The sequence below is a fragment of the Suricata suricatta genome, chromosome 10 (genome assembly GCF_006229205.1).
Source record: "Suricata suricatta isolate VVHF042 chromosome 10, meerkat_22Aug2017_6uvM2_HiC, whole genome shotgun sequence".
Taxonomy (NCBI): domain Eukaryota; kingdom Metazoa; phylum Chordata; class Mammalia; order Carnivora; family Herpestidae; genus Suricata; species Suricata suricatta.
In genome coordinates, this window is record NC_043709.1 from 32496014 (window position 1) to 32519734 (window position 23721).

At 35.1% G+C, this 23721-nt stretch overlaps 1 long non-coding RNA gene across 1 annotated transcript in view; it reads right to left on the minus strand.

Moving 5' to 3' along the window:
- Nucleotides 1-5682: 5682 nt before the first annotated feature.
- LOC115304802 overlaps nucleotides 5683-23721 on the minus strand; it is a 137458-nt gene continuing 119419 nt past the window's right edge. Inside the window, exon 3 of the long non-coding RNA XR_003914612.1 lies at nucleotides 5683-5718. This is a non-coding gene — a long non-coding RNA (uncharacterized LOC115304802). The remainder of the gene's footprint in view (nucleotides 5719-23721) is intronic.

Consider the following 23721-nt stretch of genomic DNA (forward strand, 5'->3'; position numbering starts at 1 on the left):
TGACAGCAACAAGGAAGGCCATGGTGGAATGAGTCTGGGGAGGAGACTAAGAGTTTAGCTTCAGGTTGAGGTTGAGATGGTATTTTGGCATTCATGTATGTGTTGCTTTCTAAAATCATTGTAGCAGTAGTTTGTTGTAGTTGAGTACTGTTGTTTGTTTCATTTTTTCTTTTTCTTTTGTTTTTCATTTGCCTGATTGTTCTTTATTGTTTGCTAGGTTCAATATATGTAAAGAGAATTTGAGGTCTAAAAGAATTATATTTACTCTGAAGCAGATTTGTGTTTGTTTCTGCAGGTGGCTAGGGTCATCAACAACCTAGAATCACCTTACCACTAGCAGGGAATGAAGTTAGAAGTCTTACTTTAATCCCCACAAGTGGGTTTTATCTTTATTTGGGGGGTGTAGACCATTAGGATTTTAAACAAAACGTAGGGTGATTTACCAATGCCTCATGTTGACTACTGAACCCAACTTTAATTCTGATTCTTGTAAATTTTTCAAAAAGTCTCATCAGCTTCACATCACAATCACTTCTTCCAGAACTGGTATATCCCACAAAAGGTAAAGTAGAGGTAAATACAGGCTCTAGATCTTATATCTATTCCTTTAACATTTGGCAATGTAATTGCCTTGTTTGCCTCACAATGTGATATCACACACACACACACACACACACACACACACACACACACTTTCTTAATCCTTCTCAGTACAAGAGCTGAAACAGATCACCACGGCTACCACTTCTGGAAGCAAAACCCCTAGTGCATTGTATTTTTAAGACAATTTTAAGCTCATATTTAATACCTAATACTATTAAAAGGCATAGAGATATCATGAGTGCATAAACTAAAGTATTTCTTTTACTCAAAAATCTTGTTTTTAATTCTATTCTAGGTGGCGAGATACAGCAAGGAACACATAGCCAAAATACCTATTCTCCTGGAATTTCCTTTCTACTGGGGAAAGGCAGAAAAGAAAACATAGCTGTCACACATCACCTGTGCTATGATGGATTTTAGGGAGTGTTCTCCTACATAGAATAGGTAGTAGCTACTTAACATTGAATGGTCAGGGAAAAATTCTCTGTGTAGAGAACACTCAAGCTAAGAAATGAAAGACAAGAAGTCACATTATGACCTGGTTTAAGCACCGAGCAAAGCTGAATATGCTTGAGAAATAAGGGGCAAGTGCATCTTTACTGCGCTGATCACAGAAGGGAACTGTAGACGAGATTGAGAGGTCAAGTAAGGGTAAATTCATACAAAACCATGAAGGTCAGGACGAGAAATGTAAGTTGAGGTTTAAGACTCCCAACTCTGAATTAAATGATGAAGAGAGCAAGAAGTTCTTGCTTATTGGAAATTCATCAAATATACAATGGAAAAGACTTTAAATGTTTTATTTTTAAAAACACATTTTTTAAGCTAGGGAATCATTGTAAGATTTACACGTTGCAGGGGCCTTCCATTTAGAGACCTGACCACCTCCTCTATCAATACATAGATGTCAGAAAACTGGCTCAGGTCCAGGAACTAAGCTAGTGACTATGACTTTTTTTTCACTATTTTTTAAAAATCTTTGAACTCCACTATCTCTTTTCATTCTCTCTACTTCTAAACTGGTCTGATATCAGGCTACACCAGAAAGCTGATAATTCATGTTTATATATTTTTTTCTCTCTTGTAACCAAAATAAAATAAGAGGAAATAAAACGGCATAAACCTACAAGTAGCAAATCACCATTTTATCATCTTCTATGTACTAATCGATTTAGGCAAGGCTATCAATGCCTGCTAAAAGTAAAAAGTTGCTGCAGAGAAAAAAGAAAATTACTTTTATGTTTAAAATATCTGGCAGCTATCCCCACTTACTGATCCATGATATCGCAAGAGTCGAAGTTTCCAGATCTGGCAAAACAGCATATATGTGTTGGCAATGGTAGCTCCATGTTCCATCGGGATCCCTGAGGATCATGAGAAACCACACTAAAACATGCACTACGTCCTCTCTTCCTGTGTGTCACTGTACTTCAGAAACTTTTTTATTCTTTTATGCTTATATACTTATTTTTTAAGAGAGAGAGAGAGAGAGAGAGAGAGAGAGAGAGAGAGAGAGGTGGGGAGGGGCAGAGAGAGGGATAGAGAGACAAATTGCAAGCAGGCTTTGGGCCAGCAGTGCAGAGCCTGACGTGTGAACCATGAGATCATGACCTGAGCTGAAACCAAGGGTCTGATGCTTAACTGACTGAGCCATCCAGGCACCCAGAAATATTTTTATTCTTGAGAAATTGGGCTACGACATTTATTTCATTTTTGAGTGCTCTGTGTATTTGTGTGTGATCTCTTCCTCCCAAGCAGTCACACACCTAGTTGGAATACATTATTTTAGTAAACAGAGAAGGGGGGAGAAAAGCATATCCAATGTCACAAGGGCAGCTGGAAAATAAGAAAAAGAAATAGTATTAAAGGCAATATAGCAAAAATTATGAAATGACTGGGGCTAGGCACTGCATCTAGAAAGAAGAGTCCGGGCATAGAGCTGGGAAGCCCAGACCTGCCTGGGACTTGGTTGAGATCTGATGCCATCTAATGGCAGTGTTCTGCTATGGCCTAACTATGGGTGGAGATGATTCTGGGTTCTTGAGGTGAGGAAGGGAGGCTACCCTTAAGTTAATGTGAAGCTGGAGGGCTATCTCAGACTTTCTGCCCTCCGCCATCAGCTTTGAGCAGGTCTCACGTGGGTGTGACAGAGAAGGTGTCTATGCTTCTGCAGCGACACCAGCAGTTGACTACTGTTGCTTGTCACGTGGCGCAAGCCTCTTGGTGGGGCAGAGAGGTTTCTCAGTTCTGTTCCAGCCTAGTTCTTAGGTAAGCCCTGTGCGCTGTGGTTGCAGGGTGGGATTTTCTCACCTTTCCTTTCATCTCTCCCTGTCTTGTAAGAATGGGGGCTCTTGGGCAAGTGAGTTTCCTACCCCTCTTCCAGCAGCTTTGCTTTGAGTCACTACAAAAGTACAAAGTTGTGGCTGTGATCCATAGCAGGGGAAGGATTTTGTTCCTATGAAAGAAGAGTCTAGATTTCATGGCTATCATCCAGCAGCTGATTCTTTAGGTCCCCTTTTCTGATCCCATGCTTTCTTACATTCATGAGATGGAGGTTTCTGTTAAAAAACCGAAGAGGGAAGTGTAGATGACCTTTGTGCCTGGCGTTTCTAAGGATTCTAAATTCTTTGGCTAGCTGACACTTAATCTTTAAATTCCTTAAAATTTCAGTTGTTTCCTTCTTACCCATGTTTATATCTTTCATTTCTTCTTCCCATAGTCCACCAAAGACAAAATAGTTTGCATGTTCAGTGTCTTTTTGAAGGAACTTGTCACCCTTTAGAATTCAGTTCACCTAGTTGGCTCTCTGATGGGTCCCAGAAAAGTTTTGATTTTATAGATTATCTTTTTTCCCCATTTGATGTTACAAGTAACATTCTGTTGAGACCTACATCGTCCATGGAAATGGAAATTATATTATACTCATTATATTGAATTACATGTGTTTATCAGTGTCACCTCTATAAATCCCTTGTAGACAGGACATTTTAATATTCTTGATGCCTAGTGATATTTTATTATTGAAAATTGTAATAAGTTGTTCACGTGCCTTCTCTCTAACTAGCTTATGAACACTTTTGAGACAGTGCCTGAGTTTCATATGTCATTATAATACAAGGATTAATATCTACTGAGTGTTTGCTATGATCAGACTCTTCTGTAAATTTGTCATATGTATATACATATAAACTAATTTAGTACCATCACTAACTCTATTGGGTAGGTACTATTATTCTAATCTTTTAGTTTATCAAGCAAACATGAACAGGACAGGCATAGGGCCGTGTTCTCAGAAGAGCCCAGTACATGGATCATAGCTCTGGTGTCACCGAAATACTTAATATTCTTATCTTGGAACTGCATGTGCGTCTGTGAGATGAGGGAGCACGTGAGTGAGCAAGGGAGATAGTTGGGAGAGCACATACAAACTCCAGCTCGGGATCAAGGACTGACAGGCGCAGGGGCATTGAGCAATTGACCTGGTAGCCCAGCACACAGGTATAGGCTTCAGAGCAATCAGGGCCATCCTCAGGTACCTGGTGGACAGGTAGGACCTGGGCACAGTAGCCACAGCTCTAAGAAAGAATGGATTCCCCGTATGTGAGCAGCACCGGGCCCTGTGTTGGGAGAATGTCTTGATTGTCCATCTCCCTGGTAAGTACACAGATATTAACCCTCTGACAAGAACTCTGGTGCTGAGGCCATATACGATGTCAGTATGTTATTACAAAATTAAAGGGTGCACATGGACGTTTAATAAAGCTTATCAGGAAGTGATTAGAGTTCTTCCAAGAGTTTAAAATATCTACTTTCAAAAACAGCACTAATATTCTAAAGCAAATTCCCACAGTATTAAAAATAAGAATTGAGCATAAAGAGCATCACACTGGACAGAAAAGAAGCTTTAAATCATCAGTTCTTAAAGGGCACCTGGGTGATTCAGCTGGTTGAACGACTGACTTCAGCCCAGGTCATGATCTCAGGGTTCATGAGTGGTGACAGCTCAGAGCCTCGTGCCTACTTCAGATTCTGTGTCTCCCTCTCTCTCTGCCCCTCCGAAGCTCATGCTCACCCCCCACCCTCTCTCTCTGTCAAAAATAAATAAAAACTTCAAAAACATTTAAATCATCAGTCCATAATGAGAAAAACATTTTAAAAATTAATTTGTCTTCCTGATTGACAATTGAGAGATAATATACTGCATTAATATATTAATAATATTTGGAATTATACACACATCAGGAATCTACTTTTGGTGTCTTAAATTGACTCTACAAATTACAGGAAATGTGGGAGGAAACATGAAAATATCATTGAGTCTATTTAAATTTAAAATTGATTTTAGAGTTATGTGAAACTGATGTGCATTGAATCAAACCTGTTTTAGAATAATTGTTCCCATGAGGATCATAAGCTCTAGATCCACTAACAATTATGTTTCTAAATAATTGATCAGAAATTAATCCCAATGGTAATACAGTCTATAAAATATTCTTAACCACTCTATTAGTTACATCGGCAGAAATCTTTTTCTCAAAATGAAAAATTACCAAGAATTATTTGTGATCTTACATTTGCAAATATTGACTGATGTCATTTTCAAATATATTCTTGATAAATGAAGTTCTTACAAATATAACATTTTCATTAATTATTATTTGTTGTAATGTGTAAGAATAAGATATTTATTTATAGCATTTTACATTTTTTATGTTATAAAATATTCCTAAAAAACAAGGTTTTTTATTTCAGTATTTTTAACAATATTTTTTTCTTGCCTATTTTATAAGGTGATCATTTTGCCCTAATTCCACAAGTTATGTAGGGAGATATGAACACAGATAAGGTAAGCTGGATAAAAACACACAGCTAGTAAATAATGGAATCAGAATTTAATTTCATGGAATCTTAAAGGCTCCAATCATATTGGATTAGGATTCATTCTCATGACTCCATTTTCCATTGATTACCTTTATAAAGACTTATCTCCAAATAAGCTCCCATTGTTAGGTACGTAGGGGGTTAGGTCATCAACATACAAATTGAGGGGACACAGTTCAACCCATAACGTACTGTATGCTTTAAAGTGCTTTCACATCACATTTTCACTTTTTCCTATAGAAGGGCCAAATAAAATGAAGAAACAGAAAAGAAAATATAATTTTTCCTACATTTTGCAAAAAAGATACTATCTTTGATTATATGGAATCCTGATGAACATGTTCTTCAATATTCCTAGATAGCAAGATAAGTTTCAATCTTTAGATTCTGATTATATTAAGTTTATCTTTGATTTTCAATATTTTGTTTATTATTTACTATTGCCAATGTCAACAAAATTTATCAATTTCTAACACTAGCATTTCCTTTAGAAGAAAAATAAATGAAAGCTTTAACTCCATAGGTGAAGAAGAGAACAACACTGAAAATTAGAGAAAAAATATATATATTGCCAAAAAATACTGGACTAGAAAGAGAGAAGATACCATTAAAAATAGATTGGCAGTGAACAAGATAGAATTTGAGGAACAAGAAACATTTGGGGCGCCTGGGTAGCTCAATCGGTTGAGCATCGGCTTCGGCTCAGGTCATGATCTTGCGGTTCGTGGGTCAGAGCCCCGCGTCGGGCTCTGCGCTGACAGCTCAGAGCCTGGAGCCTGTCTTCAGATTCTGTGTCTCCCCCTCTCTCTGACCCTTTCCTGCTAAAGCTGTCTCTCTCTCTCTCTCTCTCTCTCTCAAAAATAAAGAAAACATTTAAAAAATAAAAAAAAGAAACATTCAAGAACAGCTACATTTTAGACATAACTACTCACCTAACACACCCACAGACACACACTCCTCTGATGAAAGTTCATAGAAACAAGATTGGCCTACTGTATTTATGTAAGGGGACCATAATCTTAAATGTCATGTTCCAGGTAGGGAAGGTTTTTATTTTCTTTTCATTTTTCCCCCTGAGAATCAAAGTAGGGAAAAGGATAACTTATTTCATCATGAATCAATCACATTTTTGAGCTGAAAACGGATTTGAGATAGGCCAAATGTTCAGTTGTATACCATCAGGCACAGAAAGAAAGCTCCAGTAAATTATATTAATTTGTACAAGTAATGGTGAACTTTATCTATGGCCTTAGCATATTATATATTTTCAATTGCACTTGCATTGCAATATGATTTCTAGAAGCTTTCAGGAGAATTGTAATAGCTACAAGGAATAATTTATTTGTACATAAAAAAAAGTATGGTTTATCCAGTTGCTCAAAATGTTCAATCAAGTGTGGAGTACTGTAATCTATGAGAGAAAAATCTTCTAAATCTAAGGATTTGTGTTGAAATAGAACTTATTCTCAATGCCCCAGAGGACAGTTCTTTGGGCATCGGTTTTGTTTCTGTTCTGTATATTTGAAATTAAAGTTTTAGAGTGCCCGTACTTTAAAAAAAAGATGACTTTTCATGATATATTGATGCTCTCAAATTACAAAAGTTAATAGCTTTGCTTTTTAAGAACATATCTAACTAGGACCAAAATTTGTTTTAACAAGCTTATGTACATAATACTAAAATTGCTTTGAACTTCAAAAAAAGCATAGTTTTTCTTTGCATTTCTAGGTCATTGTATGAAGAAAATAACAAGTATCATTTAGAATATAAAAAGTGAACCTGGATCATTTATATGATCATCATTATGGAACATTTTGTAGATAGTATAATTATATATTTGAACTCATCACTGTTTTTAAGCTGCTACAATGAATTCTATTGATGAGAATAGAAAATTTAGACTGGAAAAAAATATTGAATACTCTGAGTTTGTATTTCATTTTCGGAGAAACTAGTCTTCAGCTATTTTTTTTTCCCTGCCCTAAAGTACACAGTAGATCAGCAGTGTGAACAGGGTGGTTTTTGCCGGACAGTTGTGTAAAATAAGGCACAACAAGGGAAGTCCTTAGGTTGTACAAATTTGTACGAGTTGGCAGAAACCAAGATGAGCCTTATGATTCTCACCTCTGGTACACCTTTGTGTAATACGTTCCCCTTGAATGCGGACAGACATTTGCCTTTCTTTTTTTTCCTCTAAGACCATTTTTTGGAGTTTTAGGTTCATAGAAAAATTGAGGAAAACTTACAGAGATTTATCATCTACCTCCTGCCTTCACACATACATAACCTCCCCCCAGTATACACCCCCCCATCAGAGTGATTCATTTGTTAAAACTGATGAATCTACACTTACATATCATTATCACAAAAAGTCCATCGTTTACATAGGTTTCACTTTACTCATTTAAACAATGTACAATACCAAGTGCCTATTATGGTAATTCAACGAGTATGTTCACTGCTCTACAAAATCCCCTTGTTCCATTTATTCATTTCTCCATTCCCCACTCCAACCTCTGACAAATACTCATCTTTTTTCTCTTTCTGCAGTTTTGTCTTTCAGAGAATCTCATACAGTTGGACACATACAGGATATGCCTTTTTCACACCAGCTTTTGAACTTAGTAAGGTTCTTCCATGTCTTTTCATGTTTGATACATTATTTCCTTTTTGTATTGAATAATATTCCATTGTCTGGATATAACAGAGTTTATGTATCCATTTACCCACTGAAGGTCACCTTGGTTGCTTTCAAGATTTGGCAATCATGAGTAAAGCTGCTACAAACACCTGTGTGCAGCGTTTTGGGTGGACATAAGCTGCCAACTCCTTTGGATAAACACCAAGGAGTGTGATTGCTGGATCATACAGTAAGAGTATGTTTAGTTTTATTTAAAAACCTGCCAAGCTGTCTTCCAAAGTGGTTGTACCACCTTGTATTCCTACCAGCAATGAATGAGGGTTCCTTTTGCTCCACATCCTTACAGTGTTTAGTGTCAGTGTTCTGGATTTTGGTCATTTGAATAGGTGTGTATTGATATCCTATTGTTGCTTTGGTTTGCATTTCCTAATCACATATGCTGTGGAGCATCTTTTCATATGTGCTTATTTGCCTTCTGTATATCATCTTTGATGAGGGCTATGTTTAGCTCTCATGCCCATTTTTTCAGTGGGTTGTTTGTTTATTACTGTTTAGGTTTCAAAATTATTTGTCTAGTTCGGATAATAGTCCTTCCTTTATCAGATGTGTCTTTGGCAAATATTGTCTCTTACTCTGTGGCTTTCCCTCACTCTCTTAATGAATGAGACTCCTCTGGTCTTTCACAGAGTAGAATTTTGTTTTGTTTTGTTTTATGAAGTTCAGGTTATTAATTCTTTCTTTTATGGATCTTGCCTTTGGTGCTGCATCTAAAAAGTCGTAGCTTTACCACAAAGTTATCTTCTAGGAGTTTTGGAGTTTTGCATTTAGGTAAATGATTGACTTTGAGTTAGCATTTGTGAAGCATATAAAGTCTGTATCTAGATTTATTCTTTTGCATGTAGATGTTCACTTGTTTGAGGACCATTTGTTAAAAAGATTGTGCTCTTTTTTATTGCCCTTGCTGCTTTGTCAAAGATCAATTGACTATGCTTATGCAGGTCTCTCCCTGGGCTCACTATTCAGTTCCATTGTTCTATTTGTCTATTTTTTCATTAATACCACACTGTCATGATTTTCAAACCTTTATTTTAAGTTGTGAATTCAGATTGTCCGTCCTCCAGTTGTGTTCTTCTACTTCAATATAGTGTTGGCTATTCTCTCATAAAAGCTGAGATTTTGATTTGGATTGCATTGGATCTATAAATAAATTTGAGAAGAATTTACATCCTGACAATATTGAGTCTTTCTATCCATGAATATGGAATATGTCTGCATATTTAGGTCTTTGATCTTGTTCATTAGAGTTTAACAGCTTTCTTGATATAGTTCATACACATATTTTGTTGGATTTATACCTAAGTATTTCAACTTTTTGTTTGCTAATATAAATATAATTGTATTTTTAATTTCAAATTCCATTTGTTCATTCCTGGTACTTAGGAAAGTGACAGACTTTTGTATATTAACCCTGTATATTACAACCTTACGATAATCATTTATTAGTTCCCAGAATTTCTTTGTCAATTCTTTCAGTTCTACATAGATGATCATGTAATCTGCAAACAAAGGGAGTTTGATTCTTCTTTCACACAATCTGTATATATTTCCTTTGTCATCTTATTGCTTTAGCTAGAACTTCCAGTACAATAGTGAAAAGGAATGGTGAGACAGAACATCGTTGTCTTGCACCTGATCTGAGTGAGAAACTTTGAGTTTGTCACCATTAAGTATGTTAGCCGTAGATTTTTTGTAGATATCTAACCTCTTATTTTGTAGATATCTAACCTCTTATTTTAACCAGTAGAATATGACAGAAAGTCAAGGAGTTTTTAAAGATATAATTAAGATTTCTAATCAAAAGTAGAATATTCTGGGTGCATATGACCTAACCTCGTGAGCTCTTTAAAAGCCAAGGGTCCAAGCAATTTATAAAAGAGAATTGAAGCAGCAGAGATGCTTGTCACTGGCCTTGAAGAAGCAAGAGCCACTTTTTAAACGACCTACGTGGAGGACAGCTTCTAGAAGCTGAGGGCCTCAGTCCTACAAATACAAGGACCGGAAGTGTGCCAGTAACTTGAACAAGCTTAGAAGAGGGCCCCACGCTTCAAACGAGGCTGTAACACTGGCCAACACCTTCCTGCAGCCTTGCGACATCTAAGAAGAGGACCCAAATAAACTGTGAGGCTCCTGAGCCATGAGAACTGGAAGATAATAAATGTGCGTCTTAAGCCATTATCTGAAGTAACCTGTTATGCAGCAGGTGAAAACTAACACAAGTCATTGAAACATAATTGCAGTGAAGTCATTATAAAAATGTTATTGCCCACAGCTTTTATATATTAAAAGGGTTAAATATTTATTTTCCATTGCCTATGATGTTTACACAAAAATAAAACACACCTATATAAATATATCAGTTAAGTGGAGAAGCCCTAAAATGAAAAATTCATTACATTCAAATAACAGCTAAATTACAGAACCCAACACAGCTTGGCCCCATTTCAGGTTTATCCTGGAATTTGGAAGTATCACAACTTGTAGGCACTTGCTCATTTTTAAAAACATGACTGTACCAGCATGCTCCCTGTTCTATCTTAGGTCACCTGGCACTGATTTAACAAATTTAACCTGAGACATAACACTACAGTTTTCTGGGAATAGCAGCTGTTGATAGAAAATTTCTGAAGTAAATAAATCACATCTATTAAAAAATAAAAGCCAAAGCATGTCTTGCAGTTTGTATCAGTAGAGAATAAATTATCAGGGCCAAAATTCCATGATTATTTACAGAAATTTAAAAAAAATCATCAAATACAAGGGATCACGGTGCTAAATCTGTCAATCTGGGCTCCTCATCTGTGCTGACCTGAGACAGGCGGCTCTGGCAGTCAGCTGCCTCAGTGAAGAGAATCCAGGGCACTGGGGGCCACAGCTTGTGGGGGAGTCACAGCTCATGGGGGGACATAGCTCATGGGGGAGGCCACAGCTTATGGGGGAGCCACAGCTTATGGGGGGGTCACAGCTCCCGGGGGTCCACAGCTCGCTCCAGGTAAAGGAAGCCTCATGGGAAGGCTTAGGAGCCCTGTGAGAATCAGACACCTCTAATTCTGTGACCACAGGAAACTCACAGTGCTGCTTACCAAACAGGAGGTTCACTTCAAGCATAAATACTACACGAAAACTTAAATGGAATCACAAGATAAAACTGGAGTGTTATGTTTGAAAAGTATTATTTCTTTCACAAATAATTAAAAAATATAATGGATGTTAAAACCAAAATAAAAAAGATTATGTATAAAGATTCAATAACAGTAATGATGACATTTATTAGGCATTTACTGTGTCCTAAACACTCTCAATGCTCACAGTTCCTCTATAAAATAGACACACTCTCTCCATTTTGCAGAGGGGGAACAGAGGGCAAAAGAAGTTAAATAATTTGCCAAAAGAAATCACAGAGCTAAGACTTGGCTCCCAAAAGACAACCTCTCGTCTGTGAGTGCTCACTCACTTCTCAGGAATATATATAATCAGTGACGTCCAGGTCTAGTAGAACAGCACCTCGCATATCTAATCTCATTTGTCTAGCTTCCAAACACATGGAGCCAATTGGCTTAAAATGAAAAAGTTCTGTAATGATTATATATATATATATATATATATATATATATATATATGTTCTATAAAAATAGAATTCTAAAATACTTTTAATTTTGTAAGAGCTTAATAATAAGTTTTATTGATGTTCAGGACCACCTGGCTGGCTCAGTTAGTAGGGCATGAGACTCAATCTTGGGGTGGTGAGTTTATGCCCCATAAACTTGGGGTGTAGGGATCATGTAAAAATAAAATCTTTTCAAAAATAAAAATAACTTTTATCGATGGATTGTGAATTGAGCTGAAGTCGAGAGTTGGATGCTTAATGGACTGAGCCATCCAGGCACCCCCAGAAGTGCCTTTGTAAGTGGCTTTAATAATGAAGATTAAATCATGGTCAGGTAAATATCCTTTTCAGTAGCCCCAAAACTGTCACGGAAAACTTTGGAGCACAGGTAAAACATATTTGAAATTAATATGCCTTGAATAAATAATCAACACATTAATGTCCTATATCCACTGCATTTTCATTCCTTAAAATGCAGAGATACTCATTTGAGAATTTAAAATTGTGATATCAGGTTTAACTTATTTTCAGTCTGCTAAAAAATGTGATTATATCTTTTCAACTAGTTTCTTTTTCAACTCAACAAAACAAAAAACAAAAACAAAAACAAATCTATCCAGGATTTGAGGTTGTTTTAGTGGTAAACAGTTTTTGCAGAGAATTTGTGACATTTTGAGTGAAAATTATCTTGCATGTTAGACAATTTCTCTTATTATAGTAAAATTTTACTGCTATTTACTGAGAGTATTCTAACTGTCCAACACAATTGCATAATTTTCCTGTCTGATGCAGAGCAGAACAATCAATCTGCGCTGAACAAAAAGAATGAATTCCACCATGTGTGACTTACATTTTTTCTGAAGTGAGCTCAGAGACCATTGTTTCTTGGAAGAAGAGCTTTGAGAATTGCATTCTCCCACTCCCAATCATTTTCCCTTTTCTTTTGCACAGTAATTCTTTTAAACTTCTGTTCTTTTATTTTTATTGTTCCCTCATTTCTCACACATATATCCTCTAACGTTATCTGCCTGAAGGTTAATGTTTCTGCAGAACAAAGATTCCCAAAAGTCATTGTATTAAATCAAATGCAGCTATCAAAATTTCATGTAGCAGAATTCCTAATATCTTATTCTAACCTGACATGATTGTTATATCTTATATTCACTAACTCCATCCTATTCACCTATAAAGTATGTCCCATAAATATCCTATGAGTCCTTATCATTTGATTAGATAATGTTAACAAATAAGGCAAAAATATGAAGTAAATACATTATGGGCACTACTATGATTTAGGATATTTTATAACAAGCAGTGTTCTTAGCCAGGAACAATTTTGCCCCATGGGGGGTGTTTGGCAATGTCTGGAGACATTGTTGATGGTCAGGACTGAGCATATACTTCTGGAATCTAGTGAGTAGAGTACGGGGATGAATTTAAGCTTGTAAGTGTCCTCCACAACGAAGAATCACTCAGTCCAAAATATTATTAATAATTTCAGAACTAAGAAGCCCTGATATAGAGGGAACTTATGATTCTCCCAATTTGTTAAACTATTTTTTCCTGAAGGAGAAGGAGTCCCACAGTTGATTTTTAGTTCCAGTAGCTCTCTTATACATTAGTCGAAATGGAGGTGTGCAGTTCTCTGCCTACACACATCATGCAGTACGTGAAATACATATAGCAGAGAAAGCTGCCCATTACCTAATGGCATGGATCATTCTAAAGTGTCTACAGAGAGGAGAAGATGGGGAGCATTTATGGCAACTCTAATAAATGACGGCTATCACTGCATTACAAATTATATTAGTGGGCAGAAAGGGGAAATGAGTGTATTCTGTATAGTTTATACATTAATGTAATTCTTAGCATCTAACACACTCTGTTTCAATTTTGAAATCAAAAAGAGAGAGAGAGAGAGACAGACAGACAGAGAGAGAGAGAGAGGTGGTTTATTTTCCTCTTGCTATGTTTAAATAAATATTCTTGTTTGTGTGGGAAAATTTTGGTTGAAGCCGATCTGCCATACTAACCCAAGAGAACACAATCATTATAGATACCACGTCATCATTACATCATATGCCTGCTACACTTCATATTAACTATAGATGTTGAATTAGGTGCCCATAAATGGTCAAAAGAACCATTGCCAGTCATGATTTGGGTTGAGAAAGTCTATCAGGCAATACCAGCTAATTTGAGCAAATTCCTGGACAATGTGTAAAAGGACCCACAGGTACATTAAAATTTCATAGAATCTAAACAGATAACCTTAGGTAGAATTACAGGAATAACATTTAAACTCAATCATTCTACTATTTACATCACTTACTGGAAATGTTTAAAAAACTTGGCAAACTGCATCACTATTATTTTTCTGATTGTCTTCCTGAAATGAGATCTTAACTGACTTTTCTCCCCTGAATTATTTACTTCAACCTGGAAAGAAACCATTTTTCATATCACAGTTGTTAAAGTCAGCATAGTAATTAAGAGCGTTGCTTCTTGAAACGAACAAATCTGATGCATGAATTACATCTTTGCCACCTACTTCTAGTTTCAACAATTCTAGCAAGTTACATAACCTATAATACCTTTAGTTTCTCACTAATACTATAGCAATAATAATAATAACAATACTCTGTAGGTTTTGTGAAGATTAATGAGAAATGTATTCAAAGATCTTAGCTAAATGGCTGACACATTATATGTGTTTAGCAAATTTAATTATGATGAATTTCCAAATCATTGTGTCATATAGCAAATGTATTAATCCAGATATCTTTTAAGGCATATCCAACAACCTAGTTGTTATCTTTATCGGGAAGTCTAAAAGCACATCAACCTCACTATGTCAAATCCAAACTATTTTCCCTACAAAATCTGCTTTCCTTTCCCTTATGTTCTGTAGGTAGTGAAGATGTTCATAGAATCTGTGCCAATCAGAAACCCGGCAGTCATCCCTGACTCCGTCTCCACAATTACTCTATCAGTGAATCCCTAAGTATTGTCTAACCTCTATTTCGTAGTACTAGATGTGGATCTATTTCTCTCTGTTTCACTCCTTTATTTTAGGCCATTACCATCTCTCTAATGGAAAGTGACAACCATCATTCCTTAAGTCGTAGTCACATGAGAAGCAGAGTTGTGTTTCAAAAATGAAGATCATATCATGTTTTTCCTGCTTAAAGACTTTCAGTGATTCTCTGTTGCTCTTAAATTGAAATCCAAAATACTTAACCTAGTTATAAATCTGTCAAAATTAACATTTTAGAGAGACTTAATTTGTTTTATGTTCTTTCCCATAATAGCACACAAAATGAAAACATAAAATATTAGGGAATACAACAATATTCATTTAATCTTATAATGACAAATTCTTAATACCTTTCCTTCAAAGGTCATCTTCTCCATCCAGTCACTTGGGAATTGCTTCTTTTTGCTGGTGCAATAATAAGTACATGTCAGTATCCCCACAAGATAACTAAGCAAAAAGGCCATTCTTAAGACTCTAGCTTTACTTTCCATCCCCCTCTTCCAACTACTTCCTTCTCTCACACTCTCCAGGACCTGTGCCCAGCCACATTGGACTTCAATCCTTTGTCTTTCCTGTGGGCATTAAGAACGGCTGTTCCCTCTGATTTGAACACTTTGTTGTTTCCTCTTTTGTTAGCTTATTTCTGTTCTACTTTCAAGGTACACCTTAATGCAACTCCTTCAGAAAGCTTTTCACCAATTCTTTCTTCCTTAAAATATGTAGTCAGGGTCATACCCCTACAGCTCCATGCTACCTTGTGTATACTATTAAACAGCCCTCCTTACTCAGCCACTTAACTGCTTGCAAGTAACTGTTATCTTTCTTTTTCTGTCCATCTCAGGGCTTAGCAAAATCTGGTCTACTGCTACTTATTTCTGTATGTCTTACCAGCTAAAAATGTTTCTTAATTTCCTTAGTTAAAAAAATAAAAAAATATATTTTAAGAATATAAAAATGTATGAAATACACATATCATTCCAGTGTATTTAAATAACGTTTTATTGTAACACATGCACTTCATTTTATTTACATGTTGTCTTTTACTGTTTTCGTACTATACCTTCAGAGTAGCTGCAATAGAAATAATATGCCCCATAAAGCCTAAAACATTTGATATCTGGTTTATCATCATCAGATGTCAAACTCCTTAAGGGAGGAAGTATGCTTTCCTAATTATATTTCAGACATCTGCTCCTCAATGTGTATTTATTAGACGAATGAGTGAATTAATGAGAAATAGCAAAAGGGGTGGTAATGAATGAATGCAATAGTTACATTTCTTTATTTGAAAGCAAAGTAAATCAACTCTGGCTAAATTCAGCAAAAAGGAAATTATTGGAAGAAAATAGATGATGTCACAAAATAAAAGAAAAAGTTAAAGAACTAGGTTTTGGAGAGGATAGGAACTAGAATGTTTCTTGAAATCTTGGTAACAAGAACCACTGGATAAGCTCATTGAAACAAAATGATTGTTCTTGAACTTACATTTGGCTCAAAGTTCATATTCCTGAGAGAGATAACCTGACCACACCTTGGCTAGGGAAGGTGATCTCTGTTTGCCAGTGCCAATTGGATACATAATATTGGAGGAGACATTCCCAACAACACTGCATGTAAAGGAAAATCAGTGTTCTATTCCTAGAATCAGGAGTAGTGTTACCACTAGGTTAAAAAAAAAAAAGACAGACTATTTTCTACAATAAAAAAAAATGGGAGTCATATTATTTTATTTAGTTTAGTTTAGTTTAGTTATTTTTGAGAGAGAAGGAGAGAGATAGAGAGACAGAGAGAGAGAGAGAGAGAGAGAGCATGAGCTGGGGATGTGCAGAGAGAGAGAAGGAGACAGAGGACCTCAGGTAGACTCTGTGCTGACCACAGAGATCCCAATGTGCGGCTCACACTCACAAATGATGAGATCATGACCTGAGTCTAAGTCATACACTCAACCAACTGAGCCACCCAGGCACCCCAGATCCTTTTAAATGGAAATACCTAGTATTTAGACTACAGCTGTCTGTTCTAGGACATCTTCCTTCTATCATTTTGAAAACCAGTGTAGTCATAATTATCGCACTCAATTCTCAGGAATTAAGACACTTGGCTTCAATACTGTTGGCGAAAGTGAAACTCTAAATGGCATCACTCATGTTGTACACCAAGTATAATAGGTATGCCTGCCAGTTCAGTGAGAGAAGATAAAACCATTATTCTATTCTCCAGAGCTTTCACAATAACTAAAAAAGACAAGGGCTGGACTGAGATTTAGTACATGATGATGAACATACTGGCTAGACCTTTAAATACAAAATTCTCCAAATCCCAAACATTTTTGTGATTAAAGAGACTAATGTGACACATCAGTAGTGTGAGGAGGGATGTGATACACCAACTAGTGAGAAAAGTATGAAGGAAGACACTTAAAATGAAATGGGCATTAGTAATCCTAGTGTTACTCATCTTCTAATAGTTCTCTTTTTATTCATTCTGTGAGGACTGCCTGTTCTCCAAGCTAAGTATGACATATCTCACTTGAAGTAACTGTCCTATAAGCTGTTAAGCTTGAACTTTCTGAAAAATGTATATTTCTCTCTGAATGAGGCTATCCTGACTGGATTTTGCAATCATTTAGACTACAATTATTTGACCTTATCACCAATTGGGTATTACATACTTGAATCTTTCAGTTTTTGTATGCCCAATAAATGTGTGCCAAGTTTTTGAAGTGTACACTTTTAAAAATGTATGAATAATTCATATGCAGCTGTAAATGGGGTCGTTTTCATTATTATTGATGTTTCCCAGATAAATGACCCTAAATCTTGCATTTTTCTAGCCAAGATTTCATAAAAATGTCTCTTGTACAAAGTTTTTCTCCTTATAATGAAAAGGTACCTATTTAAAATATTTATGTAAGAATCAAGCATTTCTGGTCACTCAAACCATATTTACTAAAAAATAAACAAACATAGAATCTAACGATCTTCCATCTCCATCAATGAAAACAATCAGCTTTTTATGTCCATTTAGCTTCTCTAGAAAGGAAAATTAAATTATTCTTACCAAGCGTAATACTTTACCACATGTAGATTGTACATATAAATTTATTTAGCTCATAAAAGGTGAGAAACAGGTCATTTTATTTTTATTGTGACTACTTTCTACATAATAGAGTCACCGTCTACTTATCCAGCCTATAGTTAAGCTTCCTGATTTCCAGTTAATTTATGCTTAAATTATGTTAGTTGATGAAAAATTACTGAATATTTAGATCAAAATGACATCTTCACTAATCAAAAATTATAATTTTCTAATTATATAGATTATTATATACTGCCGACCATATTATACAAAATTTCACTGTGTCTCCTAATCTTTACCATCAATGTTGACTCTTCTGGTCATATATAATTTTTGCTTATTTATTTATTTTTGAGAGAGTGCATGAGCAGGGGAGGAGCAGAGGGAGAAGGGACAGATGATTTGAAACAGGCTTTGCACTGACAGCAGCGAACCTGATGTGAGGTTTGAATCCATGAATCACGAGATCATGACCTGAGTTAAAGTCAGATGCCCAACCAACTGAGCCATCTAGGTGCCACATTCTGGCTGTATATTTTTATTAGCAATCACCAATAAAAAGAGTTATAATGCAACCCAATGCCATTTTTAGACTTTTATTCAGAGAAACAGTAATTTAATCCTGATATAAAAACCATATACTTCTAAAAATACTCTTGAAGGCTGTTTTTTCCTTTTGACTTAAGTATAATCATAGTTTTGCTCAATAATTGTGGTTGATTTAAATTTTATAGTGTAGTAATATCTCATTTTGATGAGGTATTTTTCCTAAGTGTTATGTTAATTCCTTTATAGTTTTGTAATATTATGCACCAGGTTGGATTTTCACATTTGCTCTGTTATGAATATCTTCCTGATATAGATGGATACATGATAGATAGATGATAGATAGATAGATGATATATAGATAGATGAGAGATGAGAGAGAGAGAGAGAGAGAGATAACAAATGCGAGCAGGGGAAAGGAGCGGGGCGGGGAGAGAGAGCAAGAGCAAGAGAGAGAGCAAGAGAGAGAGAGAGAGAGAAAGGAAGAGAATCTTAAGCAGGCTCTACACTCAGCACAGAGTGTGACACAGGGCTCGATCTCACAACTTTGGAATCATGACCTGAATCAGACACTGAACAGACTAAGACATCCAGTCACCCCTCTTCTTGATATTTTTATATGACTCCAATATAAGTTATATATCTTACAAAAACAAAACAAAACAAAAACTTTCATTATAATCTTTCTTAAAATATTTTCCAGAATGCCTAAGTGCAGACCTACATAGGAGATATTATTAGGGAACTATAGTTATTGTGGGCCTTTCCTCAATAGCAAGTGAAATTCCTTAAAAACAGAATATACATTAAAAACATCTTAGCAATGCATGTTTTATTTCACAAAAAGTGTTTTTTTTATTAAAGAACCACAATGTCTCAAAATATCAAATTAAATAATACGCTTATTTGTGCTCACCAGCATGAATCATTTTCCCTCTGGTTGTATCTTTCATATGAAAGATGCTGTTCTGTATATAAGAGCAGCGTTTACTATGACAGAGCAGTACCTGCTTCTCAGGAGCTAGTTCAAGATGATTTAATTCTTCCGAGCTATTCCAAGACTGTTGGGAAAACTTTGATTAATCCAAATTGTTTTCATTCTATTCCAAAGCATGCTTTTATCTTAACTCTTAGAGATTATACAATTATATATGTCATTATGGAAATATACTCACGATTTCTTCTCAAATACTAGAGAAGAAAAAAGCCAGTTGCAAACATGAAAAGACATCTTGCAGTCAAGGCTTTCATTTGTATCACAAACCAAGATAATAGCAATGACAAATAATCTATTTTGAAATCAGTTTCCTGACTTTTTTTAAAAATCAGGGCAATGGGCATCAGTAACTCTGATGTTTTAAACTCTCAGTTTTAGAATCATAAAGCTTTAAAATAATATCTCAAAAATAAAAAAAAAGGAAAATGGCAATGTTTCTTACAACTTTGTATGAAACATACTTGGAATGTTATGAAATAACAATATATATTTTTCATATAATGGAGTTTCTTGTAATAACAAGAATAGATTATTATAAGAGATCTTAATAATTTTCCATGTTTTACTTAGGCATGACTCTAGACTGAAGAAATAGTAAGGCCTACAAAAGAAGTCATTAAAATAACAGCTCATTGCTAATAGAAGCTTATAGGTAATACCCATTCTGTAATGCATGCATTGAAGTGTTTAAGAAAACTTGTAATAAAGATATTTCTAGAAAGCCAAAATAAGCCTATAAACCTCATTCTCTCAAACAGATGTTTCACATTATAGATGCCTGCCTGCTTTACTCATTTAAAGAAAATACTTTATGGTTTTTAATATTGATTGGTTATGCAATAAAGCATATACCCTTAAGTCTTTAAAGTAATAAAACCAGGTTGTTAAAAGAGGGCATAATATCTTAGAGATCAATAATATGAGATTTAAAAGATACTGAATAAAAATAATATGTAAGTATGTTCACCTACTTTTTTAAGCCTGATTTACTGTTTTATATCAAAAATCATATGTGTTGATTCCAAGGTTGAACTTTCATGTCATTAGGATGTTAGTAGTACTAATAATTGTATACTTCTACCTTCAACCAAGTCCTCTGATACCAGCTCCCAAAGATGGACTTTGGGGCAACCACTTCTGCTGTTGCTAACATCTTACACCCTATATATGAAGTGTGGAAGAGATTGTATATTCTAAAGTTAAAAGCATGTTTTCTGAAGTTGAATTGCCTGTGTTAAAATACCAGGTCTGCCACTTTTTTTTATGACTTTGACCAAGTTGTTTAATGTGTTCTTTGTCAAAATTTTCTCATCAGTAAAGTTGGAATAATAATAGCAGACATCTCAAAAGGTTTCCAGGAAGATAAACATTATTTAATATATATGAAATATTTTGGATAGTAATTACCACATAACTGTAGCTGAATACCTATTAATTCTTTTAACATGTGGGGGCATCTGGGTGGCTCATTCAGCTCAGTTGGTTAAGCACCTGACTCTTGACTTCAGCTCAGGTCATGATCTCACGATTCATGAGATCTAGTTCCATATCAGGGTCTACAATGACAACACAGAGCCCAGTTGATATTCTCTTTCTCCCTTTCTCTCTGACCCTCCCCTACTTGCACACATGCTCTTTCTCTTTCAAAATAAATAAGCAAACATGAAAAAAATTCTTATAACATGTGTACATGGGGAAGCTGAAGAAGCCATGGGATAAACTATCAGTAGCCATTCTTGGAAATCCTAAGAATCAAAACCTAGTTTACAACAAGGGCATGAGGCTGTACAAAAAGTCTGTTCCGAGCATAAACTCAGCATCATGTGGTCCATTCTATCTGATAGACTGGTACAAATTCCCCTTGTTATCCCAAGGATAAGGATGTATATAAAATTAACAATTTGATACGCTTTCTTGTGTAGGAGGGAAAATGTTGTTAAAGACAGTACAATTTTAGTGATTCTCTTATTTAAAAAAACGAATGGCTAGTTTAGTGTTCTCTCATGAATAGAAGTGTTTATATACTGACTATTGGTTACATATCTTATGGTAAAGAATTATAGTTTATTAATTATACTTCCTAGAAATTAATGTTGGAATATTTATCAGGCAAGAAATATTAACTTATATAGTATTTATTTAGCTTTTAATTCCCTCTATTATTAATCCACAGAGTTTACATACAAATTTGGAGAAGAAACAGCAAACAGAACACAGTCATGAAAGCAAATGACAAACAAATATGGATAGTTCAATAACCTGCCCAATAACAGGACCTATAATCTTGAGTAGTTTTAGCCATATGGGCTGTTTATATTCACTATTAATTTACTTATTTGACAGATAACTACTTGGTAATTACTACTTGACACTGCTTTACTGTACTTTTCAGACAATGAATCATTTGATCCTCAAATCAACCCTATCAATAGGTGCTATGATTATCCCCATTTTTACGTATGAGAAAAGAGAGGCATGAGAAGGCGGTGTCACAAGCCTGGGGTCACACAGCTTAAGTGGCAGAACCAGGGTGTGAACCCTGGGAGTGTGGTCCCCATGTCCATACTCTTTACCCCCATGTTATGCTGCCTTAGATGAGGATTTGCTTCTCATTATTCATCTACAATCATTTAAGTCATTTGTTTTTCAAAATACAGATAATTAAACAGTTGGTCAAGTTAGAGTCTATACTCCAATTTGCCTTTAATTTGGTCTTGATGCCCAGTTGTCAGTTCTAGTTTTAGCACTCAAACTATGGCTATCTCCATCATAAACTCGCATAATGTCTTAAGTGTGTTTCACCTGGTCATGTTAAAATAAGAGTCTTTAAACATTCACTAGCTGTCAGGTACCACTGAATTTCTTTGATATATATTATCACCACATTAAACGTTTTTCTAAAATAGCAGAGGAAATTCAAATAAGTAAACAACACTTCAATTACTCCCAAAAAGCTAAGATTCCAAGTAACTTACGTTAGATGTTGAAACGTATTATGTGATTATGTAACACAAAATTTGCTTCTTCTGGTGCTCTCTTCGGTAGGCTTAAAACAAAAATTAAATCCTTGCCCACCTCAATGATAGCTAATAGGAGTAGAAAGTAATTTTCTCTAATGTGGAAGTTGGCTTAGCATGGAAAATTTAATAAGAAAGTAGAAAGTCTAAGTGACATTAATCCAGAAAATAAACCAAGAATTACTCAAGAATTGTCCCTCTGTTTGATTTCATCACTCACAAATGTTTATCCAGGCTCAAGACACTTAATTCAGATAATTGGTTACATAACACTTACTAATCTTGATGTGACTAGTAATACATAAAAGCCATTGAGAAGTGAAAATCGTAAGACTAATAAGAAGGCATAAGAGCAGAAAGACCTGATGAATTACTCTTAAGTAATTCATTGACTGAAAGATTTTTTTTATTATTCTTCCTGGAGACTCTTACCTATCTTGTTTATTTCATCAAAGACAGTTATCAGAATATTAGTATAACCCACAAATAAAAAATAAAATTAATTGTACTAGTGAAGCTAGTTTTTAACAATGTTGGTCAGACAGGCCTATGCAAATGAAAATTACTGAATGTTTAAAGATAATATTTAATTTATTACTGTAATTAACTTTATAGAATCAAGTGTGATTGAGTTTCTCTCTGCATGCCACTCCTCCTCTCCATTCTGATTAAGATATTAAGGACTGCCAGATAAGCAAATACAATTTCAACTGAATGGGGCTAATTATTAATAATAAGGTCAATAAATTTTAACTTTATATAAGTTGTTGGAAAAAATACTCTATTGACAATTCACTTGAGGTAGAGTGCTGTGCTAACTACTGTTTAGAAAGGTCATAGAAATAACAAGAAAATCAGTGGCTCTCTAGGAAATCTGAACAGTAACCTCTCAACAGGCATCTTTATTGCCTGTCACTCCCACTCAATCCATTATGTGTAATAGGTTCAACTTATTATAACATTATTTTTAAACCATCATTTTCATTATGCCATTCTTATTTTTGCAATTATAAACTAACCTTTGAAAACAAATATAGATGACAATATTTAAAAAAACAAACTGGTATCTACCACCAAACCAAAAAGAAATATTTCCTGACAAAATAATAAACACCTCTATATATTTGTCTCCAATTTCATTTCCCATCAATATCAGAGATAATCACTCTTTTGAATTTGGCATATGCCATTCCATGTAACTTTATAAATTGACTGATGTGTATGTATTCACAATTAACATATAGAATTTCTTCACAC